The sequence below is a fragment of the Halichoeres trimaculatus genome, unplaced genomic scaffold, assembly GCF_033239565.1.
Source record: "Halichoeres trimaculatus isolate MK-OKI-2021-1 unplaced genomic scaffold, fHalTri1.1 fHalTri1_scaffold_21, whole genome shotgun sequence".
Lineage (NCBI taxonomy): Eukaryota > Metazoa > Chordata > Actinopteri > Labriformes > Labridae > Halichoeres > Halichoeres trimaculatus.
In genome coordinates, this window is record NW_027437199.1 from 12,711,816 (window position 1) to 12,727,766 (window position 15,951).

General features: G+C 38.4%; 1 protein-coding gene across 3 annotated transcripts in view; it reads right to left on the bottom strand.

The window, feature by feature from the left end:
• Positions 1–4,915, bottom strand: part of nap1l1 (nucleosome assembly protein 1-like 1) — a 33,049-nt gene extending 28,134 nt beyond the window's left edge. For all 3 annotated transcript variants that reach the window (XM_074697976.1, XM_074697974.1, XM_074697975.1), the window contains exon 1: positions 4,782–4,915. The gene's annotated coding sequence lies outside the window, so the exon portion shown is untranslated. The remainder of the gene's footprint in view (positions 1–4,781) is intronic.
• Positions 4,916–15,951: the final 11,036 nt, after the last annotated feature.

Sequence of the window (15,951 nt, forward strand, 5' to 3'; positions counted from 1 at the left end):
GCTTTATCAGATATGTTACTTTTCGTCATCAGTAGAAAAAGACTGTATGAAAACTAGTAATATGCTATTCTATTCTCACGATTCAATTTATTACGATTTTTGGGGCGCAGACTCGATTTAGATCGCGATTCTACGATATTTAGGATTTATGAGTTTAAGTTTGCTTTTTTAACACCAGACCAAGTGAAAAACTTTAATGATGACCATGTCTACAAACTATATCAGGAGCTATATTTTCTCATAAAACACACATCATGTGCATTTTAGAAATTTTCCCCCCTCTGCTGGAGAAAAGTGGTAATTTTTTTCAAATCCAGTTTTTAAACAAAGACTTAAATGAAGAATTTTAATTTGGAAAAAAAAAACACTTTTTGACAAAAAATCCTCAATCGTGTCTCTTCGTCTTGGCAGACTTCCTGTGTTTGTTTATATCTGGCACGCTGCGCGCGTACTGATACACTAAGCGGCGAGAGCCTCGTAGCTAGCTGTGGCTCTGCAGCGGAGGTAGCGCCATTTTACGACACAATGTGAACTAGAGCCTTATTTAGCGGTGTTTTTGTGTGAAAGTAATGCGCTGAAAATTCTCTAAATAAAACGTGAACGCAGACCGATGTCAGATTTTTTCAGTGGGAGTCCGTTTATTTGTGTTTTTGGTCAAGTAAAAATTGGCCCCGTCTGAGTGCAGAGGAAACCGGCAGAGGAGCAGGGAGGGGGTGTTTGGTGCGAGCACCCTGGGCTTCTGCTGCACAAAAACACTGCTGTAGGGGTAATTTCTGCCCTAAACCTTGTGATAGGACCCAACTTGTTCCATCCCAGAGTATCACTTTAGGTTTCGCACACAAGTGTTTGGGTTTCTCCTGCCTGACCAAAAACCATTAGATGAAAACAAAGACAAGAAGAAGAAGAAGAAGAGACAGCTGTGTGATGAAGGAAGACACATCTCACCAGAACATCCGGGAACTCTTAATAGCAGCGGTTATTAATTCCATTAAATGATTGTATTCCCTCAAACTAGTCAACAACATTCTTTCTGTTCCCCTTTTTATGTCAGTATTCTGAAGCAGTATCTGAATCTAAAACACTGTTTAAACCCTGATAATGCTCTTCACGTATCCTCCTCATCTTCTCCTGAGAAATAGTGAAACAAAAGCTGAAGAACATTTTGTAATTTTCACAAAAACAAAAATCATCGCATCCAAAAATTCAAGATGCTCTTCTTCTAAAGCTGCATTTATAAAAACACTACATATATGTAAACAACATCATGCCTCGCAGAACATCTGACCATTATATCAATCATATGTTTTAGGGAGGTAAAAACAAAATACAAAGTTAAGGATTTCATCCTTTTTTCCTTTGTTAGCGTAAGATGCTCACAGTGTGACCTCCTGACACAAAGTCTGTCAAAAATCACACTTTGCAAATGAAAATGTCATTTCAACAACGTGACAAAGGTTACTATTCCTGGTCTTTGACTGCCACCTTCCTGCTGACATGTCATCCTGGTGAGTCGTTAATTGCGTTCACCTGCCATCCTGAGGGAATATCGGTCTATTATGAGATGATGACACTCAGACAGACGCACACATCCCCAGAAACTTAGGATTCAAGATCAAACTGAGACTGAGAAAAGGCTTTGCATTGTTTGCAACTGAGCCACGCTGATCTCTTTTCAACAAAGCCATCACACCAACACCATCTCTCTATACATTAGCTGGCCTACATTTGGCTAATACAGCAAGATTATTCAGCCACAGAGCTGATGTGACAGTTCAGCGAGTGTTGTGCAAAGTCACGTGGCAGATCAAATTGTTTTTTTTTTCCATCATACGGGAATAACAGATGAGGAGCACTGTCTGTGCTTTGGCTTTGATTTGTGGCTTTTACATTTCACATCCAGCATCTTTTCACTTTTTTTAAACATGCAGCCACATTTTAAGGCTTTGCAAAAATCTAAGGTGACATACGCAAACCCTGCCCATCTTGTGTTCTCCGTTATTCTCTCAAATTATTGATGTGAACATACTGTAGAAAGCTCTTAGCAGCGGCCCATATTTTTCAAATAGACTGTTACGTAAAATGTGATGACAGGCGCTTTCAGGTTAGGGTCAACAGTTGCCTCCAAATGGACAAAAATAGTTGGGGATAGACAATGTAATCTGGACTACATTCTTGATACAAGGGCAAAGCATTTCTAAAGAGAAAAATGCTCAAAGCAAAATGTCACATCATATCCAAATGTGACAGGTTATTGTGATTAGTGATGTCTGATGCAGGACATAGTGTATATGTTTAAAAGCCAGCCAAAGATGTAAACACCAAACAGTGCTTGAGCCAGCTACTCAGCACAGCCTCTCACTAATGACATCACACTTTAGGAATTCAAACTACGACAAAAAGCTACTTGACAGGAAAAAAATAAAACATGCGACGCCAAATCTACTTACAATAATACATACACACATACACTTTGTGGGCAAATAACCACCTAAAGAATGTCCATGTGATTTAGCCATATAACAAAGTCAATAAAGTCATATGCTAGTGTTGGTTTTAGCAATTAATTACCAATTAATCAGTTTGAACTTTGCACAAATATAATGCTACTAATTGTTTATGAATGAAACAATAAGCATTAACTCTGAAAAATTGGTGATACTTTAGGTTTTGTTTACAAAGACATGTAAATTCCACAAAGCAGGTCAGAAATTCTCCAGATATGGATTAACACAAGTGAAAAAAAAAATCATTTTCTAGGCATTAGCTTAAGCCTGAGTGCAAAATACTAGGGCAGGTAAGCATGGCTCTGTTCAAGAAGAGGAGGAATACTTCAAATGTGGTTACAATGATTAGCTTTTATTTTCTAATAAATGCTAAATTACATTATTTAGATTATTGAGATTATAGACTATAGATTATTTTTGTGCAAATATGAATTCAGCATCGTTGTGAAAAATGTGGTAAAGGGCTCACTTAAATATCTTTCGTTTTCCATCCTCTATGTCAGAATATGCATTCAAAAATACGCTTAATTCACCTTAATCCTACATCAACATCAAATACTTCAAAACACATGATATCCATCAGAAAATTAATGTTTTTCAGTCCGTGGTTTTAAATTAATGTGAGGAGTTTAGACATTTTTCTCCGGACAGGCTTTTGCTCCTAATCCTGCCCAGAGACCACGTGTTGCACGTCCCGGTCCATCATTGACTGACACACAACGCCCTGCACGCCTGCTCACTGTGCAGCCACATTTTCAACTTTATTCACCCCGAGTGGCCCAGACAACCTGTTGATACACCTTTCGTCCGCGGTTTAACTACAAACGAGCGCCAGCTTACTCCACAAACAACCCGACATCAGCGCTAATGAACGGGCTAACTTTAGCCGGCCTTCCCGGTCTTATCACAGCACTGTAGCTCTGCGTGGGGCTAATGCTGCTAGCATGTGAGTGCTAGCTTGAAAAGCACTGCGTGGGCTAAAAACAGGGGCGCGTCCACACTTTTTGGAGTAAGGTGTCCAAACTGGGGGGCCCACTCTTGTGAAGTATGTGTGCACACACTTCTTAACAACACGTTTCTATGCTTTAAGCATGAGTTTGTCACACAGCAGTCTTGTTTATATGTATTGAGGGCCACAACTCCTCACCTGTAGCTTCTTCACCTGTAGTTATGTCTATAAGCCTCCACTACTCCCCTCTCCTCAAGATAGGGGAAGGTGAACCAGGATGTGCCAGCCCCTGACAATTTACAATGCCCTATAATTTATCCAAGATGACCCCTTCAACTTATTTTGAACAACTTCCTTTTAATTTGTATAGGTGTGCTCTTGGTCATAATATGCAATTCAATATTCATAATTAGTCTTTTTAATTGAAATTCAATCATTAATGGTTTCTAAAATTTTGGGGACTCTATTGTAGCAGTCAGACAGCTAGCCACTGCTTCTCCTTTTACACACCTGCTTAATGAAATAGATTTTCAATTACTTTTAAACTATTTTGACCATCACCAAAATGAAATATGCTTAAATACTTAAGAAAGCAGCCTGTTACAACCCAGTCAAAATAACTGATTTTAACTTTTGCCCTAATACTGACATGGTTTAGTTTTTCAATTTTGAGATTTCTCACTTTTTCATTCAGATCTGATGGGGGGCCATGGCACCCCTGTGGGCGCGCCACTGCCAAGCTAGTGGAAGAAGAAAGCTCTCTGGACACGGTGTTGTGGCTAGGAAATATGGGCCAGTTAGGAAGTGGTGCCAACCCTCCGGTATCGAGTTTACACTTGCCAATACTAAGGAAATCAACAAGCTATCTTTTAAAACAAATAGTTTTGGATAGTTGCTTTTCAGTCCAGACTCCCATCCATTGCTCCACACCCTGGTTATCATCCTCCAACAAATAAGGTCAACTCCAAAAAATACTAGATACAAGACACGTGTCAACAAATATCGACAAACACCGACATTAACCAAAGTCGCCCGACATTTTCCCTTATTTTTGAACGCAGTGATTGTCAAGACGATCGAAATAAAACGGGCTAAGATGTCAATCCCTATTTTATTGTTTTTTTAATCGCGTGTAACGTTAACACACATCATGGTGGAGACAGTCTCAATGGCTGCTGCTGCTGTCTGACTTCACTAGCATTAGCAGAGCACAGCCGTCTTCTCCTGCCGCTGGTTATTAAAGCCGCGGGATGAAAATTTAACTTCCCAAACGACGCACAAGTTCGGGGCGTTGTCACCGGAGCCATTTCCATGTCCTGTCCCCTTACCTTCGCTCTGTGGTCGGAGGCTGGGCTGGTGAGGCGGCGCTGCGCAGTGAAGAGGTCCCGGGGAAGAAAGAGACTCCGCTCCGATGGCGGTAAAAGGGGAGAGAGATCCCGCCGCCTGCGCTCATATACATCCGACGTCATCGCGTAAACCGGCAGTCGCCGAGGCAACGCTGGTCATGGGAGGGGCAACAGAGAGAGTGCCCTCAGAACAAAAACAATATCTTTTTATTTTCCTGGCTTCATTTCACACTCAAAAATCTCTTTAAGTCTACGCAAACCAAAGCCCTTTGACCCCCAAAGAAACACAGACTCTCGCATTTGTGAGATTATTATAACTGCCTTCAACCCTTTTCCATAGGCCTACTTCTTAAATGTATGTTTACTTTACGCCTACTTTTCTTTATCTTTTTACCCTGGCATATCATTTTCTTTTTAAAAATACTGCTAGATTACCATGGGTTATTAAAATTAAGTTCTTAAAATTCAGAACGGATGTCCCGATTGCAGAACAGGTGAATTAGTCACCACCATGATCTTCTTCATTTCACCTTCTCTATTACCACTTCCCCTTCTTCCCCATCCCTTTAATAATCTTTCATCTTCATTTTAAATTTCCTCACCATTTGTCTAATCAACACATCGCCCCATCATGAGTGGTGGTGTGAAAATCTTAACTATGGTATCAGGTACAAGAGCTTTGTCATTATCATCATTGTCCTCTTCACTTCGACCCTGCTGTTACAACTATGATCATTCCAAGGTCAGGGATTGTCTCAGTTATCAAAAACAGAACCATTTTCATGACAAGACAACCTTGTCATTTGTGCAAAACCCCTTCCACAATTATTTTTTTAGTCTAAAAGGTAACCTCCTCAAGTTAGTCAGGACTGACATCTGACGCCTCTCTGCACAACTTAATATTTACACTTTTTTTCTGAAGACAAATACACAAGCCTAATGTGATGTATCTATACATTTTGTTTCCTTTGATCTAAATTCTTTATTTCCTTGACTCAAGATAATAAGACTAGGATATTTTGATTAGAAAGTTATAATTGTTCAAGATTGTGTCTTATTTATCTTGTTTCAGAATAATAAAAGCTGTTTTTTCCTGCTAAAGAACCATTATCTCTCATTGGGATTACAAGTTTGCTTGAGTAGCAACATAACTTTCTTAAGAGCTACAAACAAAACACTAGACTGGTGAAAACAATGAATATCAGTCATAGAAGTCAAAATCATTTATTTATTTAATTATTATTATTTTTTTTTTTCTTTCTTTTTTTTTTTTTGTGCTTTAAAACTATAAGGATCCAAATTCTGATACTGTCAAGCTCGTTCAAAATTCCCAAGGAAACATGCAGCATTAGCTTAATGTAATATGAAAATGTACATACACATGACCGAGGGCTTCTGTAAATAAATATTCAACTATTTCAGTCTCTGTATCTGTGGAATTTCCTCAAGATATAAAATTGATCTCATTATTTTGAAACATTTTATTTAGTTTCTTTCAGCACTAATGGTAATGGGAAATCTAAGTTATTTAAACCAATCCAAGGGAATTTTGGAAACCATATTGTTGCACTACCATCAAACTGTCAGTTTGAAAGAAGCTGCTACTCCCCAAACATTGAGTAAATATATTCAAAAAATTAATTGGCACTTTTCTAGATGCTTTATGTGCCAAGTGTTGACAGCTAACGTGATGATGATAACACTAACAGCTTACTCCCTTTTTTGACTTTGGCGTGTTATTATTTTTTGTTTGCCAAAGCTCATGAGATGTAATATGCTTTTAATTACGAGCAGCTTTATTTTTGATCCATGTTTTGGTGAATAAATAGAAAATGTAGTACTATACGTTTGACTTAGAAATACTATTCTGCCAGTTGTCAGAAGGCAGGAATTCATTATACTGGTTTTAAATCAGTGCAGTGGCTTCCTGTGTTTTAGGATTGACTTTAAGGTCCTTTTTAAGAGTATCCTTCATGGACTACAATAGAGTTTAAAAACTGGAAACTGGCAGAAAATGAGAACTAGTAATACGTTTGCACCCAATCTTCTTTGGTTTCTTTGCAGTCTAAACAAATCATGCAGCATTTAAGTTTTTTTAGTGATAAGTTAATTTGAGGGGGTTCCAGAGCTGCTCCAACCATAAACTCCAAAGGAACTACTTTTTCCTTCTCTAAAAATAATTATAATCTTCCAAGGGTTAAAGCAGACAAAAACCACAACAAGACAGCATATGAAGTATCACCCAGTTAACATATTTTCTGCTTTGACATCTTGTTCACTTCCTATGATCCCCTTGGACTCATGAAAAGATCCAGGTGAAGATTTTCTTCCAGTTTTAATGAAGGTTATGTTCATTATGGACTTAACTGAAGCGCTAAGAGCATCAGAGGACTGTTATATATTTTTTGAATATAATGTCAGTCCAGGATGTTAAAGCAGGATGCTGAGCCACACAGCATAAACTTTATGGAAAAATCAAACCTTTCCTCTCATGAAATCATTTATAAAGTTTTGAGGATGTAATTTCCTGCTACAAATGTTTAAATTACATTATATTTGAACTGCACTTTCTAACCTGTCAAAACAAGCATAAACAGCAAGTGTTGTAGAGTTAGGTTGAGTTTCTCTGAGCATCACCGTCTACCACCAGTCATTTGTGCTCAGCCTCACGCTATGACAGATCAAATACAGGTTGCCAGCAGATTACATGCATCCTGAGCTTTCATTGCACATAGAAAAGTCCTGAGCCATATTAGAAATACAATTCTCACTGATGACGCATCTAAAAAAAAAAAAGCACAAACTGTCTCTGTGTTGACCCTGAACAAAGCCAGAGGCAGAGACTGTGAGGATTTCAGTGTGATTCATCCATCAGCCTCTGTGTTAGTAACACCAGGCGCGCTGCTCGCCCTCATCTCTCTCTGAGCTCTGATATCTGGCGTGAGCCCAAAGGTCACATCTGTCATCCTACGCTTCCCCACCAGAGGAAACGTTCCCACGTGTGTCTCCATGTCAGAAAGTCAGAAGTGAATATTTCCCTGAGTCATGACAGCTCATACTTCAGGAATAAACAGTGAACGAAATGATGGCTGGCGGTGGTTCGGGGAGCATTTTCTAGCCATGTGATCATGGTCGTGTTATCTGATGCATTTATGGCTTAGTGTTTTAAAGCGACTTGAATTTAAAGTGAACCACTGAATTTGAATTACACATTACATTTTCCTCTTGGGGACTCTGATTTCCTCTCTATACGTAATCACACTACCAATGAGAAACACGTACTGACATAAATTGATGGTCTAAAAAATATTTTTTGAATTTATAAACAATTGACAGACATTAAGGTTTCAACCACTGTGTCAATAAGCAGAGGTGAAGTATATCAGGTAATACTAAACTGTCAAAAAAAAAAAAAAAAGTTTGGGATTTCACTTGTGCTCCAAATATTTATTTACAGTTATTCAACAATTCAAGTCCAAAATTAAAATTAACAAAAGCCTCTTACGAAAGCTTTAAATGTGTCAAGACTATGGAACAATTCACTGACCAAAAAAATGCATAATTTTCCTCCATATGTTAGCTTGTTACAAAATCATTTTGTTTTTTAAGTATTTGTATTAAATTATTATTATTATTATTATTATTATTATTATTATTATTATGATCATTGTTGTTGTTTTAGTTGTATCAACTATTAGTATTTGTATTAAAAAGTTGTATTAAAAACAAACATTTATTTACCAGAATTATTCATAACATGATGTAATGAATAACTGTTGTAATAATTTTTTTTTCTTTTAATAATTCATCCTGTTAGAGTCAACCTAGACTGTTTTATTTATTATGAAACACCTTGAGCAACAAACTGTTGTGTATCAAAGGTGCTCTTCAAATAAAATTGAGTCTAGTTAAATAGCAATTGAGTGGATTGGTTGTTCAGACAAGGAGCATCTGAGCTTCAGAGTCTGTGCATGGGCCTGTTGGAAGGAGGGGTCATGCTAGAAAAGAAAGCAGAGTCAGCAGAATCCAAAGCAAGTCAGGCATGTTATGAGAGAAGGCTATTTGAAATAATTGGGAAACAAATTTGAATTTGCAAAGTGGTGTATTATTTGGCTCTTATTAACTCACCAAGCCTGTAAATGATTTCCTTACTGTCACAGGTCCTCTGTTGATCTATCCACCATCACATCCTTTATGACTGTCCAGGAGAGCTATCAGGTTTGAAGTGTATTAATAGTGCTGCTCTGTTTGCACAGAGAGACAGTGACCTGACCATGACAGGAGGAGAAATGCATACCAGATATTTACTGCAAATGCATTCAAGTTGAAAATGAAAGTTTCACCATCCTTCTGCGTTATTAGCAGACGGAGGACACTTTCCTCCTGAGGAGAGACACGCCTGCGAGCTCCTGCAACCAATTAAGCATGAAATAAAGAATAACTTGTTGACAGCGTGTGAAAATCCTTCCAGCAGGATATAATTACTTCTGGCCAGAATGAAAAGGCTCCAGTGGATCATTCCTGAAATTTTTAACCGGTTTGCCCATTTAATTCTGACAGAAAGGGAGATTCTCCTTTCTTAAAGTCAGCCTGTGGTGTGCACTTTGACTCCTCGCTGAACTTTGGCCCCTGTGGTTGAATCAGCTGCTTCTGAATCCAGTGGAAAGCAGTGACCCAGAAGACAGAGGTGACACATTGTTATCGAAGAAAAATGGAAGGCATCTGAAGTGGATTCACGCCGGAAGAGCTTTTATTTTAAACAGACCTTCTCTCCCTCCAATCAAATCTTTACTTTTTCTAAATGCCTGAAAAGCATTTCTTCCGAGCAGGTCAGGCATTCATGAACCTGGTTACACAAAAATAGTCTGAAAAGCCCTATATTTTTTAACTGCTCGCAATGTAACATTTTATTGACTGAATCTCTGAGTTACAGTTGCATAAAACACCTTTTATAGAATAATACAAATTTTCCATCACAAAATTTGAAAATCAGGCAAAAGTCTTTTGTCTGAGCAAAAGTTACACAAACTATCTGCCTTAGTTCCACTGCATTTTACACCAGTGAGCAGTGTATAAAATTAGATACAGGGTTAAATTTTTCTGGCATGCATTTACTGGAGATTCGCAGAAATCCCATTACCCTGCAAGACCAATGTACAAGTCCAAGCCATGTTTGTCAGGCCTTCTTTCAAGTCAACCAGAATAGTTGAAGAATGATTCAGTAAGTTGAAATTCTTGTTGTTTTAAAGGTGAAAGTCAGTATGAAGTGTGTTTAACTTGAATGCTTTGTAAGGGCCAGTGAGAAGCGACTGCTGTTTACAGAAAGATGTCTTCATATCTGTGAGGAGAAGACCCTACTTTTCAGCTGATCTAATTCCAAGGACAAACACTAACCTGGGGATTTTATGGCTTCCAACTCTTATATCTACCTCTCTATCCTCCTCTGTATCTACCAAAACCACCCCAGTCTTAATAATAACGGCTGAAACAGAATAGAAATGATACATTTCTAACCTCTGGCCATCAAACAGCAAATCACTGCACAGAGCCTCTGTCCCCACAGCGTGGCTCCCTAATGGGCTGTTTAATGAGACCATCAAATGCTAATGGGACCTTAGTTGTGACTCTGGGGCGCCCAGGCAGAGCTTTCAGCCCCAAAGCGTGTGTGGGTGAATATTCCACCTCGGCAATTTTCCATTCAAGAGTAGACATAACATTTGGCTCTAGAGTGATCGCTGTGGGAGACAGAGGATCTTAGTGCATGCACACTGATAGGCACCGGGTCACACCTACCGTTGCTGTAGACACAGAACAGCTGATGGATGGCTAGAATCAGAGGTGCTAAACAACTGAGTATGTGAGTGTGTTTGTATGCTTTTTCATTTATTTAGCAGGATTCTTGTTACAGTAATTCACCATCTGGCCACAGATTCACAGATTCAGTCCTCTGATCCTTCTCACCTGGGAAACTATTCCTCCTTTCTCATCTCAATAAAGGACACCACATTCAAAGAACATGAAAACAAATGATTTTCCACAACAGCATTGAATAATAAAGACTAAATGAATGAGACTCTCAAGCATTTACCATTATATATATCTTAAAATTCTCAGAACTTTACAGACAAAATTCAACATGCCCTCTGTGAGATGCTTGAAAGGTGATTTTGCAAAGTATCATATTAATCACATTAATTTCCTGAGTTTGTGAAGCCCAATTGGCTCATAGAGTTTAACTTCTGTCTCTTGATGTTGTTCTTGACGTTATCAGCAGCTTTTTCAACCTGTTGAAAGAGACTGGTTTGCAGATTGCAACTTAAGGTTTTTATAACACTTTGGATGCCGATCTTGCAGAAAAAAATATTGTCCTAAAAGAGACAAAAAAAAAAAAAAAAACATCATGAAGAAGTACCAGGACATGCCAAGCTGAAGTTTGTAAGAAAAAAAAAAGAAATTGTGCACAAGTAAAAGTGGTTTATGAGCATCAGGTGGCTGCCAGTTTTCTGCTGAACATTAAGTCATCTGGATTTATTCTTTAGGTCTCTTGAAAAAGAAAAGACAACAGAAATTCTGGGCTGGAGGCATCTTAACTGTAGGCTACAAACTTTTAATGACGGTATAAAGTTTACCTACAATTCCCATTTCCTATTTCAGTGTCATAAGCCCAGGTTAAATATTGGTAAGATCAAATCTAGACATAAATGTTTGTGAATATTCGACCAACAGCAACTGAGGTATTTTATTACCTCCACCAAGGAGGTTGTTTTTGGGAGAGTTTGTCTGTTTGTGAACATAACTCAAAAAATAACCAACAGATCTTGATGAAATTTCCAGGAAATGTTCAAAATGGGATAAGGAAGAAGTGATTAAATTTTGAAGGTGTTCCGGATCACCGTCTGGATCCAGGATTTTTTTAATAGGATTATTTATCATTTTGATATAGGGCTGTTTTACCATACGTGAATGTAACTCCACCATAAATGGTTGGATCGCTTTGCAAAACAATACAAGACAAGGTCACCATAATTTCTGGCAGATGCAAAAGTATGATCTAGATCCTGGCAATATTCTGGATACTAAGATCCAGAATATGAAATATGTACTGGGTCATCATAATTTTCAACACTGTCAGGTAACAATTTATTATACAAACCTGCAACTAACACCAAATTGTAGCAGACAGTCTGCTGAAAGGGAGTATAACATTAAAGTAGGACTTGAGTGTTGCGTGACAATCACAATGTGCTTGGTGGAGGTCTGCAATCTGAGTGCTTTTCTAGTTTAACATGCAACTAAAAAGTTATGACAGTCAGTAAAGCAGATCTTCTGATGATTATGACGTGAACGATCTCTCAAAGCAACCCACAGGGTGGTTGTTTAGCTTTTTATGATTGATAAACAACACTACCCTGATAGATGCTTACTGTTCACCAGCCAGAGAAGGAGACTAACCAGCCTCTTTGGATATATGTGAATGTCTTCTGATTGGTTTTCTCTCTCAGCAAGAAAGTCACTGGTTTGACTCTGTGGCTGGAAGGGAGTGTATGTGGAGTTCAGAGTCTAAAATCTAAACATATTCAAGGTTTTTGCTCTCTGCTTCTGCGAGCCAGGATTGATAACAACCCTGTCAACAATTTTCCAAGCAGTGACTTGACATCTCTTCAGAAACTGAAAGCAGAGATGACCAGCTGAGGTGCCAAATTTAAATATTAATGGCAGCTATGTGCTTTTTTAAGCATTTCCTGGGGGACGAACACTCCTAAGTTTCCTCTCTTGTCTCCACTCATAAAGAGATGAATCAGTATAAAGGTGTTTGCAATCCTCTGATGACTGAGTGAGCAGCAGGAGGCGATGGAGAGAGGGAGCAATGTCTCGCCTCAGCGTCTCAGTTTAATATTAGCCGATGTTAGTGCAGCAGCAGCCAGAGAATCAAAAATAACCTCAAGGAAAACTGATGAAAAGGAACATCATGGGTGGGTATTACTTGTTTTTCTAAATAAAACAAAACAATGGTATGTTACACAGTGATTAAAATTTAAATCAACATGATTAGCTGTACAGTAGATTCTCCAGCTGTTTGCATGCGTTGACTCACCTTCACAGCATGCTTCAGAATTAAAAAGTAGGAACAACATAGAACTAGCTTAAGCAACACTTTGTGGGTTTTTAGAGCAGTTTTTGCCAAAATTTAAAATTATTCTTGAGAAGAAGAAAACTTTCTTACTACACCTGTTGGGTGTAATGTTGTATTCCAGGAAATCAGAAAGTAGATCAATCAAGTAAGCTAATTAGCCTTCAGCTCAGGCTGTATCGCTCTGTAACTCAGGGGTTAAGCTAGTTTGTAATAATTTTATGCCAACCCAAAGTCAGCAGTTATTCTGCAGAGGTCTGTTCAAACTTGAGAGTCTATCAATAAAATGGAGAGTGAGGTTACATTAGCTCTGCTTGGTAGATGACTGGCAGGACGTTGCTAACCAGGATTTACTGACGTTACACATAACGGACGTGTCTTAGAGTACCAGGCTGCCAGCTGTGCTGAACATAAACAACTACTTAACTACTTACAAACTGACAGTGTTTACTTGTTGCCACGTTAGCCTTCAGATACGTCAGAGCACCAGGCTGCTGTTGCCGCTAACACATAGCCGGCTGCTAAAACGTCTGCTTGATGTCCCGTTTCAAACCGTATCTCTACGAAACTGTACTGATAAATACCTTACCTCCGCACATAGTATCCAGCAAAAAGTTGTCTTGAACAAAAAAAATTGTTTTGCTCTGATCTCCACTTGAAGTCAACCAGTTTCAAGTTTTTGGAGGCCCAAGAAGACACCCTTACTGAGAAGCGGTTCATCTTTCAGGTGAGAAAACCTTTGATTCAGTAATCACTGCATGAAATCCTGGCCTGTCCAGAGGTCACATTGGAGCGTAGACAGATTGGACATGGATCTGGTGAAAGTCTAGCATGAGTTTTAACTTGAATCGTAAGAAAATCGCTCCTCACAGCACCTATCCTGACAGCTTCCTCTCCTCCTGAGCTGCTGCTCTTGTCACAGGCAGAGGTGTCCAGGTGGTGAGTTACCTTTCCTCTCACTGCTCTGCCCTCCTGCAAATGTCTCTGCTGACAATACTCTGATGGGTGTAATCCGCCAGGCTCTTGACAGACTGGATCCCAGCCTTCACCGTCTGTCTGCCATCACAATGCATCATGAGAATTTCTCTTTGATTTGCAAGATGAGGTCATACTCATAAAGAGCTACTGTAAAACTGGCCACAGTGACTTGTGGTGTTGAAGGAGCTCAATCACTGCATGTTTGATTTTCTGTCCCAGGCTGTGTCTCTGCGTGATAAACGGCTGAATGTGCGCTCGTTTTGTTTTCTCCCCGGAGGAGGAGCGAGGAGCATAACTCAGGGGACAACAGGAGGCTAAGTTATGTTTCTGCATAAGAATCAGGCATTATCACCAAATGTCACGCCTGGATCTTTGCAGATGCACACACGCGCACACACACATGCAGGGGAGGCTGTGACATCTGGGTTTCCTGTGAGCACACACAGTATATGGAGGGGAAAATAGTTCAAGCTTGGCAGGGGAGAAAAAGGGAGAGAAGGAAAGGGGAGAGTGGCAGCAGCCTGCCATCCCCAGCTTACACAAGAGGTCTAATAAATACTTAACTAGCCTTTAGCACATGGCTCAAACCCCCTGTTGTGTAACAAAGCAGTGACTAAGGCTGGGGAGGCTGACAGCAGGGTGCAGGTCAGAAGGGAGGGGTGATGGTGGAGTTACTATCTGGGAGATGACGTCCCTATCCTCCTCATCCTCCTGCTCTTGTTTGCATCCCTGAAGCATCCAGGGGTGATCTTCTAGATATTAATCTAATGCTGCGTCACGTTGTTTGGATGACATGGCTCTCAGGCCTCACTCTGTCACACAGCAAAATATCAGTGCTGCTGAATGAATGGATAGAACAATCCAGTGTGATTAGTTACTATATGTTAAGTTATACAAAACAATATCATGTAAAAATAAATGTGATTCTGACACATCACTCTCTTATCTGTCCCTCTGATGAAATATATTACAATTCAATATAGAAAGAAACAAGAAAAATAATAAGATATAATGTGAGATTGAATACAATTTATTATGGCATAACATTTTAATATGATATGATATGATATGATATGATATGATATGATATGATATGATATGATATGATATGATATGATATGATATGATATGATATGATATGATATGATATGATATGACATGATATGAAATGATATGATATGATATGATATGATAAAATATGATATGATATGATATGATATGATATGATATGATATGATATGATATGATATGATATGATATGATATGATATGATATGATATAAATAATAGGCTATACTATGCTATGCTATGCTATGCTATGCTATGATATAATTGATATGACATGATATATGATATGATATGGTATGATATGATATGATATGATATGATATGATATGATATGATATGATATGATATGATATGATATGATATGATATGATTCAATATCATATGGTAAAAATCAAGTAACTTGCTATGATACGATATGATATGATATGATATAATATGATGTGATATAAATGACATGATGTGATATGATATGATATGATATGATATGATATGATGTGATATGATATGATACGATATGATATTAATTAAGTGATTTGATATGATATGCTATGATACAAGAAATTCAGGCATCATTTTTGTCTTTTGTTATCTTAAAATAAGAGTCTTTTTGTGGACTTGTTTGTGAACGAGGCTCACGTTTTGTAGCTTAACAAACAAAAAGGAGGACCTAACTGTGTAATAACTCAAGAATTTTTTAACAGAAGCCAAAACTACAAAAACACAAACAGAAATTTAAAAGTAACTTGGTCAATTACGAGGACAAACACTGGCACACATTGGAACATGGCACAATATGAAAAGAGAGGACTAACTGACAAAAACAAGAAGAAACACTCACACATATGCATGCAGGGTAACAGAAATAGGACGCAGGTGAAACTAATGGGAGGGAAATGCACAAGAGCTAAAATAGAAACATGGGAAGCCAGAGCTAGAAAATAAGACTCAACTGAAACACAAACAGAGAATACAAAAA